At 47.5% G+C, this 24,001-nt stretch overlaps 1 protein-coding gene and 1 long non-coding RNA gene across 11 annotated transcripts in view; both read left to right on the top strand.

Moving 5' to 3' along the window:
• BCL11A (BAF chromatin remodeling complex subunit BCL11A) overlaps positions 1–24,001 on the top strand; it is a 100,210-nt gene that overhangs the window by 41,523 nt on the left and 34,686 nt on the right. The window lies entirely within an intron of this gene.
• Positions 8,629–19,190, top strand: LOC116560592. The gene is made up of 3 exons (XR_004273035.1): positions 8,629–8,641; positions 10,335–10,337; positions 11,424–19,190. It is a non-coding gene; the product is annotated as an uncharacterized LOC116560592 (long non-coding RNA).

Raw genomic sequence — 24,001 nt, forward strand, 5'->3', positions numbered from 1 at the left:
AGCTTTAGGTGGCTTCCTTTAAAATGACCGAGGGAAGCAGGCTTTTTCTCTGACAGCTCTCCAGGGATGGTGAACGCAGGGGTTCCTCTGCAGCTCCCCAGCTCCGGTGTTCCTTAGCCTTCCAAGTTGTTTGAATTAAGTTGCAAACCTGTGTGGCTATACACAGATTCATTTTGGAGTGACTGTGACCGCTTGTATTTCCTGGGGAGCGTTACCATATCTTTGGCCCAGTAAGTACCACACCACGAGCTGGTTCCCTTTCTTTTGCCTTTGAACACCTATGTTTCTGGGAGGATACCTTAGTAAGTGTGCCTGGGCCACTGGGCATAGCAGAGGAGGCACCTCATCATTTTACTGATTTATTTGAAAGAAAAAAGCTTCCCCCAACCCTTGCCTTCCTAGAAACAGAGTGCTTAAAGCTTGGAGAAGAGTTAATGACACCCCTGCCCTGCCCCTTAGTGTCTTACATTGCTAGCTGCTTCTTTGCCTACTGCATTTTCAACTTATTTCAGCTTTTCTGTGGCTTGGAAAATACATTGACTGAGGGATGATTGTTTTCATGAAATGGTGCAACATGTAAAGCAATGGTTGTCATTAATAGTGCAGTTATGTAGCGTGTAGCTCTTTGAGTCTTCAGTTTTGAATCAGATTAGCACTCTGTTAACTTAAAATAGCCCCAAAAAAGAAGAAAGAAAAAAAAGAACTGTCAGAAATCAGAGGGAAATATTAGCATTATGAACCATGTTAACAAGTGGCCATTAGCACTTTATGTCTGCATGAATAGCATCTTTAAGTGTTTTATTGGTAACAGAATAGAGTGGAGTCACATAGAATGGCATTACTTCCCAAATTGGCAAGTTCTTTTAATTCAGACTTCTCCTTGTTATTGCCTACTGGGGAGTACTTATTCACCTGTCAAAATGTATGCCAGGGTAGGAAAGGGTATTTTAGCTTTTCTGGCTACATCCTGGGCTCTCAGGTAGAAAGGCTCTCCTTCTCTCCCACCCTCCCAATGCCCTTGCCAGGAGGAGGGAGAATCTGAAAGCAAGAATGGAGGGAGAGTAATGCGGCAGCTGGGAATTGTGCCTGGCCAGTGCCCCTGCATAGCATTGGGTATGAGTATGGGCATCTCGGTGTGCCTGGAAACACAGTTGGCTACACAGCCCCAGTGGGAAGAGTGCTGAGGAGCTGCTGGTGGTTGGCTTTTCCTCAGGCTCTGCGCCCCTCTCTTTCTAGAGGCTCCACCTACGCCTTAGGAAAAAGACCCCCATTTGTTTCTTACTGGCTCCTGTCAAGGGCTCCCCCAAACCAGCTCAGCCCCTCCATTTATATTATAATGCAAAAGCTCTTCCCTCTGCGCTTCAGGGCCTGTGGGGAAAATGGAATTTGACTCAAACCCAAGCTCCAAAGCTAAAGTGCCCCCAGGTTGGGCTGCCTGACAGTTTTATAGATATGGCGTTGAGTGGCTACCTGGCAGTTTGGAATTGTGAAGTTTCACTCATTCATTTCTCAACAAATATTTTGAACACCTGCCACATGCTGGGCAGGGTTCTTGGTGTTGGCTGTAAAGCCTTGGTCAAAGCCTTAAAAACTCCCTGCCCTTGTGGTGCCCCCTTTCTAGCTCGGGAGAGACAGAAGATGCCCCAATAAATATGTGAATTATATAGCATGGCAAAAGAATATCAAACTGCCTTGCACGAAAAAAAGGTGGGAAGAGGGGTAAGGAGTGCATGGTGAGCATGCTTTTAAATAGGACGGTTAGGGAAGGCCCCCTGAGAAGGAAAGGCTCCAAGGAAGTGGGGAAGTTGGCCATGGGAGAAGTTCGAGAAGATGGTTCCAGGCAGAGTGAATAGCAAATGCAGAAACCTTGTGCATAATATGCCTGGCTGCTGCAGGAGGAGCAGGGGGCTCTGGGGTCAGAGTGGAAGAGTGCAGGAGGGGGGGAGAGACCAGCTGGCTCCTTGAAGGATGCAGAACAGAGATTTTTGGCCCTGACTCCGAGGGAGATGGAAGCCACTGGAGGAGCGATGTCACGTGACTTGGTTTCCAGAGAGTCGCTTTGGCTGCGTTTTGAGACTTGAGCATGGGAAAGTGAGGCAGAAGCAGTCAGAAGGCAAATTCCAGGCAAGTTATGGTGGTATGGATCAGGGTGGTAGGGACGTCAGCAGGGGCTGGATTCCAGACATATTTAGAAGGTAAACGTAGCAGGATTTGCCGACAGATGGGATGGGGGATATGAAAAGAAGAGAGGAGTCAAGATGGACCCCAAAATACGTGGGTCGGGGACTGGGAGTATAGAATTGCTGTTTATTGGGATGGGCCAGAAGGGTTGTGGAGGTGCTCAGATGATGGGCATGTCTGGGGCTCCTTCTCCACTTCAGGTCTTCAGTGGGTGCTAGACTACTGTCCTGTTCAGGAAGATCGGAGGGGAAAGAGAGTGGCCCCCTGTTGTGGCTGTTAGGTGAGCCCCAGTTGATTGCCTGTAGCTGAGATGCTTTAAGTGTAACTGTAGCTCTTTAGGGAAGGCCAGGTGTTTTTCTCCTCCTCCTAATCTTTTTGTTCTTTTTCCTTCTCTGTTGTTCTTTAGCCACCAAAGACAACTTGATCTTTTGATCCAGAAAGTTGTGCTTTGTTTCTTGCATTTCTTTCCCTTAGTTTGTTTTCTCGGGTCTCAGGTAGACTGTGAGGGCTGCTGTTAATCCGTGATATCTGGGAATGGGTCTGTAAGCTGCATCTTTTCCTGGACTTCTCAGGACTCTCACTGCCACGCATCTTGTGCTTCCACAGAATCCTTTTCTGAAGATGTCCCTGTGGCTCTGCTGTGCTCAGGTCCATGGTCAGCCCTGGCTTGGAATTTCTTCTGGAAATCTGTTGTCCACTTTTCCACAGGTTCTCCTCCTCCCTTTCCCCATTCCTGGAAAGAAGTGGGCTGGCAGATAGAGCCTTTTTCCTTGAAAGGAGAGTGCAGAGCCCTCTAATGGAAAAGTAAAAAAATTCTTGGAATCCTCATATCCAAGCAAGCCAAAGCTGAGACCAAAGTAAATTATTGGGGGGTAATTTGCAAGGGCCTGAATCAAACAAATTGCTTTCTTGTTTCTCAGCTTGAATCTTTAGACCAGAAGCCTGTGATTTTGGAGTCTGATGAGAAACAGTGTTTCTGTCTGAGCCACTTTTCTTTGGAGGAGATCTTCTAGGCTTTAGCAATCAGGAAGAACCAGTGACACGTTCCTGGTCATCGGAGAGCTCCTTGGTCCTCAGGACTCAAAGGACACCTTAAATAGCAGTGATTACAGCATAAGTTTAACATCTTCAAGGTAGGCCGTAGGTTCCTCTCTGTCCCCTCTAGGGTGCTGGCTTTGCCACCTTGTAGAACAGACTCTTCTGGAATCATAGGTGACCCAAGGGGGAGCTCAGAGAATAGTACAGGCTGCCAGTGCAAAGGTCCAGCCCTGTCACCAGGGAGACCCTCAGGGAAATGCACAGGCCTCCAGCTACTCCCATGGCCCCCGAAGCTGAGCGCCAGCTTCTTCCTGGGCCAAGCTGAGGCTGTTTCCTGCCGTCTCCATTCTCCCAGCAACGCTTCTCTTTGGCCAGTTTGCCGTAGTACCTGGGGTAAGTTTTGTTCTTCACCTGCCAATCAAATGCTTTACATTTCGGATGAAAGCAAAGTCCTCCTGAGGACAGGAAAAGTCCAGTGCGATTCCACACTGTGCTATTCCAGAACCTCCTGGCTGCATTCCTTTGCCAATCAGGTAGCGTGCTGGGATATTTGTCTTGCAGCAACTGGCAACCCCCTGTTTGTGTAAAAGTCAGACCTGGGACCCGGCTCCTGTGGCCCCTGCAGGGAGTGTGGCCTGGGGTGTCATTCTGCATACCCATAAAGCTTCTCTGTCCCCTCTTTCACACCAGGCCTTTCCTGCATTCTGAACCAAGTGTGGATGCGTTTGAGCTTCCTCCTAGTCTTTATTTGTGTAATTTGTTGTTGTTATTTGGGGGTGGGGGTAGACAACGCTGATGCTGTCAGCATTTTAGGTTGGTTCTTTGAGATGAATAACTACTTAGCTGTTGCTCAACTACTTTTGTTTGTGAAAGAAAGGGCAGTAAGCACCATGACATGAGAGACTTTCAGGTTTATTGTGATTTCTTTTTTGTGTTTGCATCTGTCGTGCTCAGTTAGGGCATTATCCATAACCCCGTAGGAACCAACACCGAAGACCATATGATTTTAAAGCTTTAGAAATCTGCGTGTGTAATATGTCTTTTGTGCATTTTTTTTGTTCTTTTGCTTTAGAAACTGTAATAATAATCCATAGTAATTATCCCATAGTATGCTGTCCTTTGTTACAGGAGCATTGGATTAGTGTGAAAACGTGTCCTGTATACAGTTTCAACAGCTTGATTTTACCTCTTCCCTTCTTCCCGCACCCGTCGCCCCTCACCCCACCCGCTTTCTGTCTTGTGCTATTTGGAAGACAATTTCCACATTTCTGCCATATGTCTTAGAAAAGCTGGGGACTTAGAGGCAGTAGCCGACTTAGGACAGCGAGCTCCGTTCAGGTGGGGAGGCAGCCCTGTGTAAGAGGCTCTGTTATGCAGACAGTGAGCTGTTGAAACAGCTGTGTGCGGAAATAGTTCTTCCCCTTGCCTGCCCTCATTTCTTGAGAGACTCCAAAACATCTGAAAATGTAAAAGCACTTCACCAGGTTTTAACTTTTCTGTCTCGAACGGAAGCAGCTTCAAGTCAACAAGGGCGCAGCAGTCTTTGTAGGTTTTGGACACAGTTTTCTAGCTTTTCAAGAAAGGCAAGGGCTTCCCCTTCCTCCCTTCCCTCCCTCCCATCCCTCCCTTCCATCCTTCCCTCCCACCCATCCTTCCTTCCCTCCTTCCCTCCCTCCCTCCCTCCCTCCCTCCCTCCCTTCCTTCCTTCCTTCCTTCCTTCCTTCCTTCCCTCCTTCCCTCCTTCCCTCCTTCCCTCCTTCCCTCCTTCCCTCCTTCCCTCCTTCCCTCCTTCCCTCCTTCCTTCCTTCCTTCCTTCCTTCCTTCCTTCCTTCCTTCCTTCCTATCTGGTTTTGCATTCTGCTGAGCTGGAAGAGCATTTAATCCTTGGCATTCTGTCTGTTGGGATATTATGTTTTTTTAATAGTGCTTGTTTATGACTAAGGTCAAAGACAGTATTTCAGAAGAAAAATTAGAGTTAGTCCATAATTGAGTACATATGTATGTTACTGTTTATTTTTATAGTTTGCTAATTTATTTTTAAACAGCTCAGTTACGCCAACATGTTTATAGCTCTGTTCATCACATGCCTTACCAGTCAGGGTGCTAAAAGGCACATGCTTTTCAATAGTTTGGATCCCAAGTTAAATTAGATAATGCCATCAGGTAGCAATTTAATTACATTAATTGAATGTTTAGGCGGAAAGGTAGTTTTGCAGAGGCTATAATGAAATCACATTTATAATCACCCATGTATAAATCTCAGCATTATAGACATTATTTGAGGTTGCTGACAGAAAAATGGGTATATATCAGGTGTTTAGAAGGACACATGCAGGGGGCTCTCCTCGGTGGTAAATGCTGCCTTCGCAATTTAGGAGACTGCTGGGCATGGTCGTTTCCTTAGTGAGCTGCCTTTATCATTAGCCCTCTAAGCAGCCATGCACAAAAGCACCTGGGTGCTGGGTTGTTATAGCCAGGACTTTCCTGGGACTCAGCATGCCAGCTTGGGCTGGCTCACTGAGGCTGGCAAAATGAGATACTGTCATCTTGGAGGGTCTGAGGATTGGTGTCCTCGGGTTGACCCTGGTGGCACCCTGAGCCAGCCCTGTCCTGGATCTGAGGAACACTGTCTCAAGGTCTCCAGGAATTTGACAGACCAGAATGGAGGCCGCTGGCAGGGCCTCCTGGCATTAGATGTGGCACATCAGACCACAGCTGGCCTGTGAAGGTGACTCTTCCTCTGATGCAGAAATAATTAAATGAGGAGGCCAGAGCCCTAAGCCGATGGCCAGCCGCCTCCCTGCCATGCCCTCAGACAAAGTGGGAGTGCTGACACTTGGCTAATAGGACAAGCTATTTTGGGCCCAGGTGTTCTGTCCCGCCTGTCTGTGATTTCTGTGGTGGGTGTCAAAGGATGGCTGGGAAAGGGGATTTTTAGGTGTGTTTACAACATCCCTTGCCTATGAGTGATTCACTGTCTTCTCGAACCATCTGGTTTCACCTGGGCTGCAAAGCCTAGTGTGGTGTCTCATACCCTTCAAAGCCCTATTTGGGTTATTTACCAAATGCCACCATGCCACCTCCACAGTGTCTGGCAGATCAGCCAGGTGAGGCTGCTATTGCTTCTGGGTGTTTACGGGATGCAGATTTTTCTGCCCACTATTGTTTTGGGGGGTGTTTTCCTCTCCCTCAGGTAGAGTTCCTCTGGAGATCTCTGTAATAGGCCCTTCCCACTTAAGAGTCAGCCACCAATGGCTTCTTCTAAAATGATAGACCCAGCTGGAAGAGTTACCCATTCTCATCACAGAGTGGCCAGCTGTGTCCCCTGCCTCTGGAAGGTGGGGATGGATGCAGAGGGGTTGTTATTTCCTAACTCCCTTGCTCTGGCAGCCTGGAGAGCTGTCTGTGCCCTGAATGAGAGCTTAGGGAGCTGGAGGGAAGAGATGGAGGGGTGTATTTGAGGGAAAGAGGCCCACTGGGTTGGACAAGAAGGTAAAAGAGGGCTGGTTTGGCCCCGAAGGGGAGGACAGGAAAGCACTCGCTCATTCCCTGAGCGGATTCAGTGTTTGTCCAGCTGAAGGCAGCCCCACTCGGCTGACTACCTGATGAGTGATTTTCCCCAAGCTGACAGCTGCTCCAACACATTTCACCTACAAGTCCTGACAAAGCGGTGTGTTCTTTTGGGGCTGTTATTACTGCAGCAGGCATTTGGAACAATCTGGAAGAATGGGGTGCCAAAGGACACCCTTGAAGCCATTTCTGAGTATCGGTCCCTTCTCTTCTCTCCAATCCTCTAGCTTTTTTGGCTCATGAAAAATTGGGCCCATCCCTTTCAAACATCCATTGTGCTGTTAATGAGCATAGAGATGAAATCACATTTTTTCTGGAGTAAGCCTTTTGAGAAGCATTGTCAAATTGAGCCTCACCTCATGCGTAACCCTGCGAAGAGGCAGGAGAAGGGGTAGTTGAAGCCTAGAGAGGTTAAATGGCATGTCTGGTCTCATGCAGTGCAGGGGTAGACTAGGGATTCTGATCCAGAACTCCTTACGCCTCTGATTCCTCTCCATGCCCCACAGCCTGGACACAGGGGAGGAAAGGCACGGCTTGCAGAAGGCTGGTTTTTTGGGGAAGCTCAGCTTTAATGGTTTGGAGCAAGGAAGCTGGTGGTGAGTGCTCGCTGGTAGGGGAGGCATGTAATAGGAATCAATTTGATCTTTTAAGCATTTTCGGGGACAGAAATGTACCTGATATTCCATCTCTCTATATAATTTTAAGACTTGATTGCTATAGTCCCTAAGCACCAGCAGAAGGCTTGAAGAAGCTTCTCAGTAAATACATCAGCTGTATTTCCAGGTAAACAGTACCTGCTGAAACGCTGAGTGAAGGTTCTGACTAGGAGGTCTTGGGGGAGACAGAGACGGAGTTGGTTGTTTTAGCAGACTCATTCTTCTATTTATTTTTTGCCTGGGACTTTATGTTTCCTGGGTGCCCCAATGCTCAGCTCCCACTTCAAGAAGAACATTGGTATACATTTACAAGCCACAAGTAGTCAGAGGTTGACTGTTCTGTTCTGTTATTCCTTCTTTGGGAGAGCAGCCTGGCCAGGCGGAAGGTGCAAGTGTGTCATATCCTAGCATTCTGATGGGTGGGCTTCTCTGCCTTAGCAGTGGGTGGCTGGACTGGGTGAAACCCCACAGTGACTAGGAAAGGGAAGGCTGGACCCAGGCAGACCCAGAAGGTACTGCATCTCCATCATTGCTCCTGCGTGCGTGCCAGTAGGCAGCAGTTCCGGAATTGCTTCGGAAACCACTGTGCAGTGTGAACCCCGGGCCCTGCCTTCTTGTTCTCGGCTGAGTGTCTCTGTTTGGTGTGGGGAGTCCTGCCAGGCAAGTGTGAGTCAAAAAGGAGGCCAGGGCCCTGTGGCATGGGGGCAGTGTAGGCTGAATGTGCTCTTCAGAATGCTCAGAATGTGCCACTCAAAGCCATGTAGGCTTCCCGCATGCCTGAAGACTTCTAGCAGGTGGGGTTTTGGCTGGGTTGGGCCTTAACACTCAGTGTCTTTCATTCCCTCCTCGCCCTCTCATTCCCTCCCTGCCTTTCTTTCTTTTTTTCTAGAATCAATAAAGCAGCCAATACTCAATTTTCAGGAGATTTAGATGAATGTGAATTACCGTTAATATACAAATTTTATAAAATAACCAAGCTCTGAAAAAAGATCCAGAATATTATCCCTTGCAATGGGCTTTAGGGTTGCATCTTGGCTCCTCGATCTTCTAGGTGGGTAAAATTAGTCCTCACAAAATGTCACATTTCCCTGGCAGCTATAGGTTTCCAGGAGGGTGAACAAGGGCCATCTGGGTGTTTGCTGAGGGCTTTTCAGTCCTGGGTAGGAACTGCTGGGTGTGGAAACCACCAAGGCTTTGTAAGCCTGAAACAGCCACTGGTATTGGGAGCTTGGTCTGCACTCAGACCGGAGCGCCACAAATTCTTTCCCCAGATTTGGGCAGTCTGATGGACAGGAGGGAGGGTTATGCTCCATCCTGGGGATAGATGGAGGAGAGGGTCCAGAGAAAATTGTTGCAGGGCTCAGAGGAAACAATAGCCTGCTGTCTTCCAGGGAGATGTCTGCCTTCCAGAATGCCTGTCCAGGCTGCAGTGGGTGGCATGGGTGAGGGTTTTTTAATAAACAGTCACAATCCCTGGAGAAGTGAGGCTCTTTTGCAGCTGCCCGCCTTTCCTGTTTTGGGTCTTCTGGTTGGACCCCAGTCTGACTTTCCACCTGCTCAGAGCCTGCTGAGGCTGCAGAATGAGGCTAACATAATCGGGGGTGATGTGGCTTCTCTCTCTTGGGACTAGGAGTGACCAGATTTGGAGGTGGCCTCCTCCCTGCTCTCACTGCCAAATGCAGAGTGGATTTGGGTCTGTCCCTTCCACACAGACACCCTCGTTTCATCACATTCCTTGTGTATTAAGATGACAGACACATTGGTTTTGCTCCAAGCCAGTAGCCATCCCTCTAGACAGTCCAGGCCTTAAAAGACAAGGAGGTGTTTGGACAAGAGCAAGCAAGAAGTTTGGCTGTGTCTTCTAGGGGCCCCAGACAGACCAGTGTTCCTTCTCACTGGTTCACCCCTTCCCCAGCTCATTTTACCTACTCAAAACTTGACTCTCTTAGAGATTAAGTGCCTCTACTGGTCACATAGCTTCTTAGTGACAGGACTAGAACTTATTTCTTTTGATCACCAGTTGAGTGCTCGTTCTGCTCTACTGTGCTACCATGATTAGAGGTAAATTTGTTTTCTTCTGATGGTGATTGAAAACAGTTTTATTAACATATCAAGAACATTACAACACAAAGAGTTTCTGGTTTTAAAAATCCCCTTTCACTGGTATTTCTTAAATTCATATTTTAATATAAGAAAGCATGGGATTGGGTGTGAACACTGCTTTTTGATATAGAAGGAAGATAAGAGAAGGAAGCTGGCTCTTCCTTCAGGAGCAATATCTGAGATCCAGATATTGTATGTGCAGTGTGTGATGGCAGAGCTCAAATCTGTGCTAGCAAGAACCCCCCGTGCTACTTCTGAATCCAATGAAGAAGTTATTCTATCTGTGCAGTTTTATTAGGCTGAGACTTTTTCCAATGGTTTATTTTTCCATTTGCTCACAGACTGTAGAGGGGAGCCAGGAGGGAGCTGACATGTTCGCAGTTTACCGACTCCCTGACTTCGGAGCTCAGCAAATCTGCTGTGCATCGTTTTATTTCACCAACTTTTACAAAACAGGACAATAGACTGTAAGCTCATTTGGTGGGACCTGATCGCTGATTGCTGCTTTGTTAAGTATCTATACAAATATTTATATCCTTCTGATAGTCTTGAGTTGCATTGTTACAACATGCAAAGCTGTCAGTTTTCCAGGACTTCTGCTGGTACAGCTTCTCTGTGGAGTAAGGGATATTTTTAGTCTGGCCTTTCCTCCCTGAAGCTCTGTTAGCCTGAGATTTCACCTACTGAAACACAAGTTGCGTAGAAAGAAACATAATACTACTGTATTCCATAATTCACCCGTAAAATAATTAGAATAAAAGACCGTTCTGGAATGTAGAGAGGCAGAAGGTCTGATATAACTTCTCAGAATTCATCTTCCTGTTCTCCCCTCTTACATTTTTATGTGAGATAAGCACATCACTGTAATTAAGAAAGCAGTATAAGGCCGGGTGTGGTGGTTCACGCCTGTAATCCCGGCACTTTGGGAGGCTGAGGCGGGCGGATTACCTGAGGTCGGGAGTTCGAGACCAGCCTGATCAACATGACCCCTCTCTACTAAAAATAAATACAAAATTAGCTGGATGTGGTGACACATACCCATAATCCCAGCTACTTGGGAGGCTGAGGCAGGAGAACCGCTTGAACCCGGGAGAGGGAGGTTGCAGTGAGCCAAGATCGCACCATTGCACTCCAGCCTGGGCAACAAGAGGGAAACTCCATCTTAAAAGAAAAGAAAAGAAAAGAAAGCAGTGTAAGTACTTGTGGAAGGCCTTTCCCTCTTGCCACTCAGGGAAGCACCTGAGAGAGAACTTTTAAACCAGGTAGAATATTTGGAAGTGATTAATCATATTACATGAGTGTTCTTCATTTCTCCAGAGGACCATGGCTTCCTGACACTTACCTGTGCTCTTATAGATATTAAAGACAGAGCCACTAGACTGTGTGCTCCTTGAGGGCAGGGAATGAGGCTCATTCCACTGTGTTCTTCTGGCAAGAAGCACTACAGGTCTGGACCAAATGAATGAAATTAGCTGCCATTGACTCAAAGCAGAATGAAGGTAGCTTTTCGGAAACAGTAATATACGTGCAAAACTGGATATTTACCAACAACTTTCCAGAAACAGGTCTTGTTTCAGAAGATGTGCCAAAGATGTCTCATGTGGGCAGGGCTCCTGTGGAGACCTCTGTTGCTGAGTTAAGTCAACCATGAGGTCGGCTGAGCAGTTCAGGGTTTCCCCAATTTACAGAGGAGAATGCAGCGACCCAGAAATGCTTGCCAGCCCACGCAGCTAGGCTTGGTCCACAGACATTTCTTTGAATCATTTCCATCAGCAACCCTAGGAGGCTGGCCATACAGTGTCCTCATGGCTATTTTACCAGTGAAGAAACGGAGGCTTGGAGAGGTTAAAGAGCTGTTGTGAGGTACACAGCCAGCCATGTGCCCCGACTCTGAGCTCCCAGTTTGATGCCTACGGCCTGTCAGCCTTATAGCCTGGCTTTACACCTTAACTGCTGATGGATGTCATCTCTACGTAGCAGCCCCGAGCCTGGCTCTGAATCCTGTCCCAAGGGGTTGGAAAGTGTGGGGTGTCTGATTTATCCCTTCAATACAAATAGTCCCTTCCATCCTTCCCACACTTTTTCTCAGAGGCTCTCCTTCCTTCCCTGGCTCTTGGGTAGGCTGCCTGCTCTAGTGTACCTTCCTCCTGTGATGGTTGCTCTGGCCAGGCCCCCAGCTGCTCCCTGCCCTGCTCTGAAGGCACATCTCTCAGCCCACAGAGGTGTGGTTCATGGGGGCAGGGGAGCAGAGGCAGTGCATCCTGGGGGAACTGGTCTCTAGAACCTCACCTGACCTGCCCCGCACCTGCTCTTCCTCCCCCAGTGTCCTCCCCACCCCACTGTCCCCTCTCTGCCTGGGCTACACGTGGTGAGTTTCACTCTCAAGACAACCCTCTCACACACAACTCCTGTGCTGCCCTCACACCTTTGCAGGCTGCTGGTTTTCCATCCAGGGCACAGCTGCAGGCCTCTGGGCACCCCAGCCCTCAGTGCCCAGGGCATAGCCCTGACATGCATTCTCACTGGCAGGCAGCCTTAGGCAGGTCCGGGCAGAGGACTGAAAGGAGGAGAGGAGGGAGGGAGCTACAAGGGAGCAGACAGAAGACAAATACCAGCTAAGAGTAAACAGCCTGGCAGTGGGGTGGGTGCCTGGCTGGAGGGGCTCGCCTGGGCTGGCCTGTCTGGGAGGAGCCAGGTCGGTGCTTGAGGGCTAGCAGCTGCTAGAGCTGCATGTGGGGCTTGAGGTCTGGTGCTTATGGGTTAGGAGGAAGAGAAGAAGAGAGAGATGGCAGAGTACCAGGCAGCTTAGGAACATGGCTCCTTCCACATACTGTGGCCCAGGCGCTGCCCAGAGCTGTTTCACAACAGCCTCTGCACTCAAGGCTGAGCAGTTTCCTTCAGTGCTGTCCACCCCTTCGGTCCTGGGGCCTCACGTTTCTTGGGCTTCACTGACACCTGCATGGGACTGGTGGGGAGGTGTGAGGGGTTGGAGGGGTCTCTTTGCTAGCCTTGGCCTGTGGCAAACACTATCTTGAGAATGTGGGACATTGAAGGAGCTTGGGCTCTAAAGCCAGTTATACTTGAGTCTTTTCACCTGCTGGCTGGGTGGCCCCAGACAAGCTGATCAAGTCCATCAGGCCTCAGCCTCCTTATCTATAAAATGGGGCTAATTTCCTTTTTTGCCCCTGGGAGGAAATATCACTCAGAGGAGTTACAGAATGTGCAGCCTTTCCCAGGAGTATTGCTCTTGAAGGAATAAGGCACGATGGGCTTTGACTTCAGCCTCCAGCACTGTGGCCCAGAAGGGTATGGCTGGGGAAGGGGCGTCACATCCCTGCGGCACTGTGGGGGTGACAGAGGGTGCTGTTCATTCACCCTGCACACAGCTGTCATGCTTACCCGGCCCTAGGCTCTGTGGCCTGAAACTGTTCTCCAGCTCTTTGGCTTGGGCCCCAAGACCAGAGGTGATAGCAGCAGCCCGGAAACCTGAATACTGGGGAACACATTATAGGGCCATCTCCTAGAAAAAGCAGTGAGAAATGGATGGTAGCTGTAGCATTCTTCCCTTTGGATGCCTGTGTGGGTACAGAGTCAGTGGAAGGGAAAATGGGGAAGAAATGGGGAAGAAACACTGGCTCTGCCTCTCACCCCCTTCCCCACCTGCTTCCTGTTCTATTAGAGAAACGTAGTTGCTGGATGAGTTGGACAGTCATCTGAGTTTCATCAAGATTTACAGGTGATTCAAATGTATGTATAAGGCACATACATATTAGTATGTCAATCAAAGAGGATTTTCTAAGCAACACAGTCTCCAGTTCCTCAGAGAATTAGCAGTCTGGCTGAAAATGGGGTGGGTTTGGACGACCTTGGACTTACAGATGACCTCACTGGCTTCTCCCCATGTCATCTATCTGCCTGCATCTTTCTCTTGACTGATCTTAAGTGAGTAGTTGGAGGGGTCAGATCACCTCTGCTCAGCTCTGCTTAGCACGCTAAACCTATCTGCTATTAAAATTTGAAAAACAAATGCAGGTGCCAAAGGTGGCTAGATGATGAATGTCCCAGGCCAAGTCTAGGAAGGGAAGTGGGTATGGGGCAGCCCATTGCCTTCCTGGTACCAGGATGATGCAATGCTTGGAGACTGTGAGCTCCCCGCCTCCTTGGGGCACACCCTGTGACCCTGCGGGACCCCTCTGTCCAGCCCAGCTGGGGTGTGCATCTTGTGCACTTGGTCGGCACTGATAGGGGTCGCGGTGGGGAGGAGCTGTCAGCACACACTGAGGCATGTCCTGTGAGCGGTCCTGGAGGCTGTGCCCAGCCTTCAGTGTCCAGGGCCTCTTCTGCCAGGCCCTGCCTGGTTATCACTATGGGCACTATCTCCACTCACCACCTCTGTGCCCAGGGCTGCTGGGTCCCGTTGCAGAGCCACACACCCACCTACATAGAGGCCCTTGCTGCTTGGAGTCTGGCTCAGTTCTCCCCTCCACACTCCCTTCTCCCAGCCCTGCTCAGAGTGATGTCCTTCCTCAAAGACAAGATCCCTGCTCTCAAAGGACTGCTCGGTGGGTCCCCTATCTCCCCACCTCCACGGGCCTCTTGGATCTTGTGCACAGCAATCTCTGCAACACCCTGACTTTATGGGGTCCTCCTCAGCCAATGAAATGGTGGGTCCAGGCTCGCCCTTCTATCACCTGTGTCACTTCCATCCTGAAGAGGAAGCCTGGTTCATTGAGGACAATGTGCAAGGTCCTTTTGATCATTCCTCTACTGGATCATCAGCAAAGCGAGAAACGAGACAAAAGAGGCCACTGGGTCCTTTGGGGGAAATATGTGCTGATAGTAAGGTGATGGTTCAGAGAAAGGGAAGAGTAGGAGGTTGGTCCTGAAGGCCTTCCAAAAAAAGTAAACGGTGTTAAATTGCTCTGGAAGGTGCAAAGTGCCATCCAGTGGAAGCTATGGTGATTATTATCATCATAATGGTTATTATCATCACCGTGATAGGATATGGCACTGAGATACGTAGTGACTGGTGAGTGCTGAAGGAGTTTCTCACTGATTCCTGATGTTAGGGGCCATGAATCTGTCCACGTGGAACGTTCTAATTCAATTCAGGAGCTGGGGTTTGAGTCCAGACTTCAAAGCACTCTCATATATCCTTGGTCTGCAAACCTGAGGGTTAGTTTCTAGGGATTGATTGACTTGAAGTCAGTTTTTATGTGCTTGAATACTAGTTATGCATATTCTGAAAAATCTGACTTGATCAAACAGAGCAGTTAAAAGCGATGCTTCATTTTACAAAAGATTTTTTCCCTGCACTTTACAAAAGGATGCATGTGGTATTCCTTTTGATGGAATATTTCTCTAGCTCATTAAGTGTTTACAGGTCATTAACTACTGCATGGAAGGACTTTGCTAGAGAAAAGGAAGGCTGCAAGGAAATAGCTCCAGCTCTAGCTTAGGGGATGCTAGCTATAGGGAATTAGAATTGGCTGGCCAACAGGTGTCTGTGGCGTACTCCCTGTCCACGCAGCAGTGGGGGAGGAGTAGAGAGCTTGCTTCCTTCCATGTGAGAACTTACAGACCCTTTGGAATCCAGATTTGTCATGAAGTAATCGTGAAGACAGAAATTAAGTGCTAAGTTGTGCTCACTCCTCTCTTATGACTGTCGTTGGGAAAATGGGTCCTGCTTTACAAAAATTCAGTTTGCATGCTGCTTTTCAGGCCTATGACTATTGTATCCAGTGAGGGAGATTTGGGGAAGGGGTCGACCTAAGACTCCTCTTGGGAGCAGAATGAGAGAGAAAGAGAGAGAGTGCACATAAGAGCAAGACAGCAAGAGTGATCATAATGGAACCCAGAGGGGGAAAGGCTGCCTGTTGACCGTCCTGGCGTATAAGTCTGTGTGGTCAGGGTTTGCAGTCCAGAAATCACCCAGGCCCCTGCTGGCTGCTGGGAGAGAAAGTCGGTAAGGAGAGAGGGGTGTACAAGACAGGAGAGATGTACTCACCAGGCCCTTCCAGAATGCGTAACTGGCTCAGATCCTCGTCTCAAACCTGCAGCAAAGTGGAAGATGGGTGTTATCCTCCTCTCTTCCCTCTCTCCTGCTCCAGGCTGTTTTGAACTCACTTTTGCCGTGTGTCCAGAGCTGACCAAAGGACAATGGCAGACCTACTGTCAGACTGGCAGCACCAGCCTAGTGTTCTGTCTCTGCCTGGGAAACAGTTGCACAAAGCTCCAGTTCTGCCCTGGACACTCGCCTCATAGGGCTAGCCCCTTACCCCTCAGCAACACCACTGGGTTGGTCTGCTCCCACCCTGTCCCCCCCTGTGGCAGCCCATGTTGCCTTGTGGGACAAGGCATTCCGTAGATGTGTGTAGGACTTCCGCTTTTTAAGTCATGATTTGTTTCTCTGACTTCCCGGACTTCCTGGTTCTGGTTTTCTGGGTTTTCATGAACAAGTCCCTGTTTCCCTAATCCATTTCCTTCACATGTGCATTGCTTTCCATCATCTCCCCTCTTGTTATCCTAAAAACCTTCATCATCAATTGACTTTTCACATAGGAGGGTGACCCTGGATGCCTTCTCTTCTTTTTGTTCTCTTTTCCAGATCTGCAGTATATTTCTTAGGTGTTTTAAAAAAATATGCTAAGAAAAGTGAAAATGCCCTTGTAATTTAGAGACTTTCAGAAAAATGACAGTACCATTTAAAGACTGGAATTAGAATTTGACTTCACTGTGCCTTCTCTGCCCCAGGCTCCCATGGTGGCAAGGGGTTTGGATTTGGGGAAGGGGTATCAAATTGCTTGTCTCTGATCAGGAAGAGAATTGGGGTTTGCCAGGTCCCTTTTATGTGTATGTGCAGATTAATGACCCATTTGGAACATTTTGACTTTTAGAGAGCTCCAAACTCTCAAACCACAGGGATCACAACACATGCAAGTGTCTATGGTGACATTATATGTAAGCATCACAACAGACAGAGAATATCTGCACCCCACCCCAAAAACAGCCTGACTGTCCTCCATGGCCAAACCAGACTTGTTTGTAGGGGATTCTGCTCTGAGGCCCTGATGGACCTTGGGTGCTATCCCTGTGATAAGGAAGGCAGCTAGACAGGACTTGGGAATTATCTGAAGTAAGACGGCTGAAAACAGATACAGGGCTGGCTCTATGCCCCAGGTGTGCATAAGTAAGAGCAGATAGCTGATTCCAGTGCAAAGTCCATACAGGTAATAACATTGGCCAGAAAAGAGATAGGGCATCCACTCTTAGACATAACACACCAGGGTCAATACAACTTTGAAGCTAGTCTAGTGCAAGCTAACAGTTGCTTTTATCACAGGCGCCAGGAAGGGTTTGGCCTCTGATTAGGGTGGGGGCATGGGTGGGGTGGAAGAAGACTGGCAGACTTCTCGGTCAGTGGCCGTTTACCCAGAGGGGCCTCTTTCGGAAGGCTCTCTTGCTGGTGGAGAATTGGATTTTATTTCTCGATGGGAATAAAATGGATTTGTATGCCATGCCGTGTGGACTCCCAAAATTGTAAAGGAGGTGAAGGTTCCCTGTCTGCACTCTCCCCTCCTCACCGCTGTCCATTTGTCATGTGTCAGTCTGTCCACCCATCCATCCCATATAGACATCTATCAGGTACCAGCTACTGAGTTAGAGTCTATGTTCCCAACCGACTTGCCTCCCTCCACATCATATTCTCTTCCTTTCTCCTCTCCCTCTTCCCTTCTCTTCTGACCCAAACTGGGAACTCGGGAAAGGGCCTGATAACCTTGTTTCTGCTGAGGTGTAACTAATAAATCCCAGGAGGCATGCGTTTTAGTTCTCAAGCTCAGAGCACTTACTCTGCTCCAGGAACTTTACAAATATGCACTCATTTTATTTTCATACCAACCCTATGAAGCAGATACTATTATTATTCCTATTTTACGGATGAGTCCATTTTTTAAATTCTAGCTGAAGAAAGAACATTTGGTGATGAATCATTAGGAATGAGCTAGGAGTTATTTGTCATCACAGAACCAGTCCATATTGCCCCCAGCCTGGCTTTGCCAATTGGAGATTAGGAAGATGAAATGAACACTTCTCCTCCCCTTTGATATCTCATCTCACTGAGCTCTGGGCTGTTTCCACTCTTCTCTCCCCATACTCCCATCTTGGCAAAAATTGCACAAGATTTATAAGACATTAGGGTATTAGAGATAATTTATTCCAACCTCCTTGTTTACAGAGGGGCAACCCAGGTCCAGAGTGGGGAAGTGACCAGGTCATTGTCACTGGCCAGTTTAGAGGCCATGCACAGATGAGAAGCCAAACTCCCAGCACCCAGCCCACGTCTTCCCACTCTCCCATCTGGCATGTCAGCATCGTTCTCTCTCACTCCAGCTCAGCTAGTGTAACTCAAGGATGAATTTATTGCCCCAGGCGTAAGAATGTGCTCAGGTGTCTTAAGTAATGTAGGCGTGCCTCACCCATGGGCTTCACTGTCCCTCTCTGTTTATTGTCAGTAGTGATCTCTGTTTGGTTTTCTTCAGCTTCTCCCCCTTGCATTGTTGTCTAAGATGGCTGTCCTGTCTTTTGTCTACTTCCCCTCCACTTCCCGTGTCTTCCTTTAATCAGCTTCTGCCACTGCCTTGGGCCACTCAGCTCTGGTCCCACTGGAGGCTCTGGCTCTCCCAGGGGTCCTTCTGCTTCCTGTTCACCTCTGGTCCCCCAGCCCTGCCCTGGCTCAGCTGATGAGGATGGGGGAAGGGGAGGCAGGGGGGGGAATCTCAATTTTCTGCACTGATGCTTTGCTGTCCACAGCACTGGGCGGCAGCTGCCTCCCTGGAGTGTTGTGTGAGACCTTGGTGTTATCTTTCTTCCCAAGGCCTTTTGCAAGGTAGTAGTCATCTCGTGGACTCTATGCTGCTCTTGGAGGTGGTCAACTAAGCCCGTCTCTGGGCTAGTGGGACTCTTAGGACTCTGAACACCATATTTAATGGTTATCTCTGACCCAGAGTCCAATTCATTTGGCCTGAGTTCAAATGAATGACCATTTTAAGAATGATTTGGGGTCTCTTCCCATTATTTCCTTAGGGTAGTGGAGAGGTTTCTGTTTGGAATAGGACGACATTTGGTAGCTGAGCCAAACAGATGGTGGGGATACAGGCTTTGGAGTTGAACTCTCCGGGGAATGGGGTGGGAGGGGTAGCCTGGAGGATGACAAAATGAGGGCTCCCTGGACTCTCAAACTCAAAACCTTTCTGTGTTCTTGAAATGCCTTAGATATTTACCTGAGAGAAATGTAGACATATGGTCCTATAAACACATCTACACGGTGTCCATTGTATTACTGTTCATAATGGTCAAAAAGTGGTCACAACCCACATGGCAACCAATAGGTGAATGGATAAACGGCTGTATGGTGGAATACAACTCAAGAGTAGAAACATGAAATAGTAACACACTCAACACCATGGATGAATCCCAGAATCATTCTGCTCCGTGAAAGAAATTAAACACAAAAAGCGACATCTTGTCTGAGTCCATTTACATGAAATTTTGGAATTCTCAAAATGATAGTGTCAGGTGGGGGTTCAGTGATTATAAGGATGGGGTCAGAGGGTTGGGGAGGGGATCGACAGCAAAGGGGCATGGGGGGCTTTCTGTATCTTGCACTGGTGGAGGTCACACAGCTGTATACAATTAGCAAATTTAATCTAGCTATACACTTAAAATAAATGACTTTTGTTGTATGTAATTTGTACCTTAATAAAGCTAAAGCGAAACAAAATGGAACACCCACCAACTTGAGTGGGACCAAGTCTGTCTGTCACCTTTAACTGTTTGGGTCTTCTCAAAACTCTAGCCATCTTTCAGGGTAGCACCAAAGTACATTTCGGCCAGGCGTGGTGGCTCACACCTGTAATCCAAGCACTTTGGTGGCCAAGGCGGGCGGATCACCTGAAGTCGGGAGTTCAAGACAAAGTACATTTCAAGGAAATGAGAATGCCCTTTGGATTCTGAAATTTTAGAGAAATTGGTAATGATGGAGAGAGAGAGAGGCCCACTGAGGTGGGGTTATTCAGCATGAGCAGAGCATGTGGGTCAGAGAAGCACATGAGCACTGGTGAGTGTGTGAGGAAGGAGAGAGTAAGGGCAGGAAATCTATTTTCCTAGAATTCTAGCAGGCTTCAAAAAGTACAAAGGGGAGGGAGCACACAATTAAGTCTTTTTTTCCCCAGAAATAAATTTATTCCAAAGATTAGCCTAATTATTTGTTTTTTGTTTGTTTGTTTGTTTGTTTTTGAGACAGGGTCTCGCTGTGTTGCTTAGGCTGGAGTGTAGTAGCATGTTCATAGCTCACTGCAGCCTTGCTCTCCTAGGCTCAAGCCATCCTCTCGCCTCAGCCTCCCGAGTAGCTGGGACTAATGGTGCATGCCACCGTGCCTGGCTAATTAAAAAAATTTTTTTTGTAGAGATGGGGTTTCGCCGTGTTACCCAGGCTGGTCTTGAACTCCTGGGCTCCAGTGATCCTCCAGCCTTGACCTCCCAAAGTGCTGGGATTACAGGCGAGAGCCACCATGCCTGCCACCAACTCAGTCTTATTCATCAGTGTATCTTCTCCTTAAGTGGAGACGCTAACTGTGTAACTAGTGAATTCCTGTAAAGTGAGAATTTTTGTTTTTCTTACATCCATCTTTCTCTCCAGATTCTCTCTCAATTTCCCAGGTAGTTAGTATAAATGCAATGTCTGAACTTTATTCATTTGTTTGGCAGATTTGTGTGGACTGCCTTTTCTGAACCTGTCTGGGTGCCAAGGGCTGTGTAGATTTGGGTTCTTAACATGGAAAAGGTCTGTGCCTGTGTAGTGTTGGGTCCTACCTGGCCACACGTCTTGGCTCCGATGCCCAGGGTATTTTGATGATGTGGACAGTTAGCCCAGCCTGGAGAACTGTGGGGAGCATTTCAAATGATAGTTAGGACTTCCCTTTACCATACTTAATAGCTGAAGGGGACCAAGAATGTCCATGTTTGCTGCCCTCTGGCATCAAAATGAGGTCCTTTTAATAGTGCTGCATTTAAAAGAGCATTAAGAATATGCTTTTAAAACTTAGCTTTTTGCATTCAGGATGTGCAGGTGGCTGAGACTAACTTGTTTGCAGATGACCATGGTTGAAAGTCAGCTATGGAGTTGCACAACCACATAGCTGGGTTTCACATATAGAAGATGTTGTTATTTTTTGGTAACTATGTCAGACTTGACCCACCTGGCACACAGTCTGGTTGGCACATGAACTTCACATTTGCTCTTCTCCAGGGTGTGGGGTGGCTGTTTAAAGAGGGTGGATATTCATGCTAATCTTTGTGTAGCATAACTTGTTACTGCAACTTGCTTTTTTTTATCTGAAAGTTCAAGTAGATATCAGAAGGGAACTGTTTGTGGGTGCTAAGAAGGTTAAAATTACCATTTTGAACAGAAATGATATTTGGAAAAATAACTTCCGTTTTAGGAAGGTAAATCAGTCATTTATATGCTATTTGTTGAATTCCTAGGATATACGAATATCATGTTACATGCTGTGCTGGTACTTTCAAATATAATAGAAGCAAGCAGGAGAAAGAGTCCCTGTACTTAAGAAACACATTGGGAGGCTGGGCGCAGTGGCTCACGCCTGTAATCTCAGCAGTTTGGGAGACTGAGGTGAACAGATCACAAGGTCAGGAGTTTGACACCAGCCTGGCCAATATGGTGAAACCCCATCTCTACTAAAAATACAAAAATTAGCCCGGTGTGGTGGGGTGCGCCTGTAGTCCCAGCTACTTGGGAGTCTGAGGCAGAGGAATTCCTTGTACATGGAAAGCGGAGGACATTTGGAAGACATGGTATTAATTAGAGGCATAGACGATTGGCCAGCAATGTAAGGCCTAGATGTGAGTCAGGGGATGGTGCATGGGATGAGTGCTCTATAAGATTGGAGAAGGATGAGATTGATTATTCTCGCTAAGGTGACTAGGTAGACCTTCAGTGAGGCCTTGAAGTATGAGCAGGATTCCAGGAGGTAAGAGAACAAGAAGAAAAGCCAGGAAGGAAATGAGAACGGAAGGGATCTTTACTTGGGTGTAATATTTTCATTGATGGGAAGAGGGAACTAAGACTGAAAGAGAAATCTGGAGTTGGATTGTGGATCTCTGGAATTATGGCATAAGGAGTTGGACCACATCCTATGGATCACAGAGGGCTGTTGAAATGCTCTGAGCAGAAGACAAAGGCAGCATGCTAGGGGATGTTAACTGAGGACTCTGCAAAGCAGGTGGATGAGTTGTTGAAATTCTCTGTAATACCCTTCATGCTGAATTTGCCTCTGTTGACCTACATGTTCTAGAGGATGGAACTGGTTGACTATCAGGCTTCCTTTCACAGGCAGAATGGAGCCAGACAACGTAGGAACTTAGCACATGGGTCTGTTACTAATATAGATGACTGCTGAAATCCTGGAAAGCCTTCCTTTGCCTTTGCCCCCGTTGCAGATGGGGAGTGGGCAGGGATGAAGTTCAGAACCAAGGGCCCATCAGGGCCTGTATTGGTCCCTTGTCCCTCTCCTCCAGTCCATCCACGTTGGGATGCTCAGGACATGGATGGTGTTTCCTGATAGCATTTGTGACAAAACAAGGCAGGCATCAAAATTCATATCCCTGTGACCTCCCTTTTATAGTGTCCGCCTGCTTTGAGGTTATTACGCTAGCCTGAATTTGAATAAACGGTTTTGGATGAGGTGAGATAGTGGCTGATAAAAGTGGCAGTAAACAGGTAGTTGGAAAGAAGAAGGGCCTGGGGTCTCAGGATATGAGCCGGGGAACAAGGAAAGCAGAGAGAGATGCTAGTGACCCAGAGTGTCCTAGAGGGGGACGAGCCTCTGTTAGAATTTCACGTCAGACCTTCTTTTCAGTCTCCTTCAGGGGCTTCCTTTTCTAGCCAGAATTTTCTTTTGAGACAGGTGTTGGCCAAACAAGCTTTTGTTTGTGGCTGGTCACTTGGCATACAGTGTGGTTCTTTGTCATCCTGGATGATGAGGCAGCTATTTTAATGGCAGGCAGGGCAGCCGTGTGTTCACTGTCAAGAAATAAGGGCTTCTAGGAGACTTGGTGGCTTTTGGAACAAACTTCCAGTGGCAGAAATTAGTTAGGAAGTAGAGTAGCACTGGGTTCCAAACCCTTCTATTATATGAATTTGGATATGTTGTGGGCAAAATGACATAAAAGTGATGGAATGAGGAAGAGTGTAAGTGACTGACAAGGACCCCATTGGCAGGTAGGTTAGTGTTGACTGGCTTCCACACTCGGAATTTAGTTAGGTATTTCCACTTTATTTTCCTCAAACTCTAAAGCAACAGTTTCTTTGGGGTCTAAGATACCCTTTAGAAACCTCTTGACCACCTGTTGTTTAGGACACACAGCAATTTTTTTCATTGAAGATAAATTTGTTTTGGATATGGCCAGTGGCTCAGGCCTGTAATCCCAGCACTTTGGAAGGCCAAGGTGGGTGGATCGCCTTAGGTCAGGAGTTTGAGACCAAACTGGCCAACATGGCGAAACCCTATCTGTACTAAAAATACAAAAATGAGCCAGGCATGATGGTGCATGCCTGTAACCCCAGCTACTCAGGGGGCTGAGGCAGGAGAATCGCTTGAACCTGGGAGGCGGAGGTTGCGGTGAGCCGAGATCATGCCATTGCACTCCAGCCTGGTCAACAAGAGCAAAACTCCGTCTCAAAAAAAAATTGTTTTGGATAGCTGTGACTTTAGGCTGATTTTGGATCTTTGGTTATTGATATTGATTTGATTTTTTTTGTTATTATTTTCATGTTAATTAAAACTAGACAGTTTTACCTAATTCCCTTGCAGTACAATACATATTTTCTTTCATTGTGGGAAGCAAACTATTTATATCCATAACAGGGTTTCCAGTGAATTGTATAAGTAGTACTGACTTCTGTGTCAGCAAAAAATGAAACAAAAACTGATCACAGATGACATTACCTAAATGACAGTACCTACGTGTGTCCTTTCTTTCACATTTGCTGTAATCCTGTTATGGCATTGTCCTATTATCTCAAGTACTGTCATCTTTAAATGCTGTCAGATTGTAACTGGATTGCCAAGGACAGAGGAGAGGAACAAGGGAGGACACAATGGTGTCTCCCACTCCACCAAAGAGACGGTCTTCTTCCCCCCTCACAGTTTGAATTCTTGGAGAAATTGTTCAGTTAAAATCATGACTGAGGTATCTTTTACAGCCTTCGATGAAATAGATTCACTCCTCATGTTCCTAGAAGGAAAGGAAGAAACATTCTCTGAACAGCCCGTGAGACAAACTCTTCCAGGATAATTTAAATGTTTCTACATAATGAGAATACAGTATAAGTGTTACTGTGTTTTTTGAAACCCAGGTCAAAAGTACTAGCA

This window comes from Sapajus apella, unplaced genomic scaffold (genome assembly GCF_009761245.1).
Source record: "Sapajus apella isolate SASKATOON/1434 unplaced genomic scaffold, GSC_monkey_1.0 scaffold26, whole genome shotgun sequence".
NCBI classification, from domain to species: Eukaryota; Metazoa; Chordata; class Mammalia; order Primates; family Cebidae; genus Sapajus; species Sapajus apella.